This window comes from Trichechus manatus, unplaced genomic scaffold (genome assembly GCF_000243295.1).
Source record: "Trichechus manatus latirostris isolate Lorelei unplaced genomic scaffold, TriManLat1.0 scaffold00008, whole genome shotgun sequence".
NCBI lineage: Eukaryota > Metazoa > Chordata > Mammalia > Sirenia > Trichechidae > Trichechus > Trichechus manatus.
The window spans coordinates 1,990,024-1,992,690 of record NW_004443944.1 but is presented as its reverse complement, the minus strand read 5'-3'; the positions used below and the strand labels follow the sequence as shown (position 1 = coordinate 1,992,690).

Here is a 2,667-nt window from a genome sequence, read left to right as displayed (position 1 = left end):
AGACGGACCCGAGCCCCGGCCCCCTCCTCACCCCGGGTGTGCACGCTAACACAGACGGACCCGAGCCCGGGCCCCTCCTCACCCCGGGTGTGCACACTAACACAGACAGACCCGAGCCCGGGCCCCCTCCTCACCCCGGGTGCGCACACTAACACAGACGGACCTGAGCCCCTAGGGCTGCAGGCTGAGCCCCAGGATCAAAGGCCAACGGAACGACGCCCAAGGGAGGGAAGCTGCTGCATAGAGGTGGCCAAAGTCACGTGGTGACCGGTGCAAACGACCTCTAGTCACCTAGCCAGATCCCCACCTTCCAGAAATTCAAACAAAAAAAACCCAACAACAACCGTCACCACCTCCTGGAAGGCACAGGGATGTCACGGAGAGGCCAGGAGAGAGGGAGATGACTTTCCAGTCACACGGCCCCCCGAAGGAGCCCACTGACCCGCGGGGACGCCGCCGCGCCAACTCCCCAGGGAGCAGGTGGGAAGGCCCCAGCTTCCCCGCAGCCCCACGCCAGCCTTTCCTTGCTCAGACGAGCACCGCAGAAAGAGGGGGTTTCCGAGCCAACTTGGGAAACTGGTGGGTGTCGGGACTGGTGGCACGGTCAGCAGGGAGGAGCCGCTTTGCTGAACAAATGCAGTCAGATGAGCCACCGGCAAACAACTGCTGCCCGTCAGCCGGCTGCAATTTCTACCCTCCGTGAACAATCGGTGTGAGCGCCTACTGGTGTCTTTAAGCTCGTACTCTTCACCTCTAAGTCCAGCCTTGCACACTCCCTCTCCTATCCTGTATCCCTCTCCCACTGTGCAAGGCTCCTGTTCCCGGCTCCTGAGGGTAGGGGGCAGTGCAGTCCGCGCACAGACTCCAGGCTGCGCGGGGACCCACGCGCGCAAGCCAGCAGTGGTGGGTGAATGCGGAGCTGAGGTTCCTCAGGGTGCTCCTGGCTGGGGGCAGCGGTGCGTGGAGGGGGAGGGAAGGAAGCTGGGGGACACAGCTGGCTTTTTCTTTATGAATCTCTTTATATACTTTCACTTGTGACAACAAGCATGCAATTAGAAAACATCAAATCAAAAATCCAAATGAAGAAAATGTAAGAAAACACCAAGCCCCCAGAGCATCAGAAGACAGTGCCTTTCCCTGGAACTTCAGGAGGTCTGCTCCCTCCCACGGACGCCCCCTCCTCAGGCTGACTGCTGGCCCCCGCATGCCGGCTCCCCGAGAAGGCGAGTCCACCTGCTCCAAGAACTTTCCTTCCACTGTGTGTGCTGCCAACACTGGCCAGTAGCTGGAGATGGTGACGCATTGGCAGGACAGGTGCAGGGCCAGACTACGGTGCTCACACCCCCGACGTGCAGAGGCCGCCGCTGCACCCTCCTTGACTTGAGCTGCTCGTCCCCTGCCTTAAAAGGCAGGTCACCGCCGCAGACACCACAAGGAGAAAGCGGGTGGGGCCCAGCGACCTTGGAGACCCCACCACCTACCAGCTGCCTTCCTTCACCCCCAGCCTCAGTTTCCTCATTTGGGAATGGGAACCATCCCACCCGGCAGCCCCACAGTGAGGACAATGAATGCACTGAAGCAGGTGCCTGGCACATGGGACGCTTCACAGTGACAACGAGCACCGCGGACGCCAGCACCATGGAGTACGCTCACAAACGGGAGAGCCAAGCCAGAGCTGCTCTGCTCTGGTGGTCCTGGCCTGTCTGGAAGGCCGCTTCCCTGACCAGGGGGTCCCAGGACACGAGGCACTTTGGCAAGCCCCTCCCCCTCCTCCAGAAGAGAAGGGGCCACCTGGAGGCCCACAAGTCCCTCCCCACAGCATTTCGAGCAGGGCCAGGCAGCATGGATTTCTGGAACTGAGATCTTATTCCTGGCCTACAGACACGTGCCACGGGGGCAGTGCAGCCTGTTGGCCACCGCATACACTCTACAGCTCGCCAGCTGAGACTGGGGGCAAGTTCCGGAACCCCTCGCCTCGCCTGTAGAACAGTCTAAAGCAAGAACAGCAGCAGCCAGGCCCCAGGGGTGCTGTGAGAATCACGGAGTCCACACACACAGAGCACGAAGAACGGCGTCTGGGGCAGTGAGCGCTTAGGGCAGGTGGCAGCAGCTCCCCGCTGCACTGCTGGCCAGCATGTGCACACAGACCACCGGGCCTGGTTCTTTCTGAACCTGCACCCACGCTGCACTGTTTCTCGGCACAGTCTTGGCATTGTAGGGGCATTGTGAGTGCAGCTGGTGTCAAACTCCGTGTTATTTAAAGAAAGGACCCTGCTCTCTCCTGTCAGAACAGGTCTTCTCTTCAAGAGGGGTTCTCTTCCCAGAATTCGACTCAGTATCACTTTAAGAAGGTCCCTGGGTGGTGCCGTTTTGTTCAACTACTAACCTAAAGGTTGGCGGTTCACACCCACCCAGCAGTGCTGCAGAAGAAAGGCCTGGTGATCCGCTTTCGTAAGATTACAGCCTAGAAAACCGTATGGAACAGTTCTGCTCTGCAACACGGGGTCGCTGTGAGTTGAAAATGACTAGACAGTAACGGATATCGATTTAAGAGTTTGAAGGCCTGATCTCTGCCTCAAGGAAGTCCACACTTTGCCTCCACCACGAGCCAGCAACCTCGCTGCTCCTGCCCTTTCAACGCCCCCACCACCCACCTGCCCCCCACCC

At 59.7% G+C, this 2,667-nt stretch overlaps 1 protein-coding gene across 1 annotated transcript in view; it reads right to left on the bottom strand.

Annotated features, from left to right (window-relative positions):
- The window catches only part of TAF4 (TATA-box binding protein associated factor 4), a 157,298-nt gene that overhangs the window by 37,923 nt on the left and 116,708 nt on the right, over window positions 1–2,667 (bottom strand). The window lies entirely within an intron of this gene.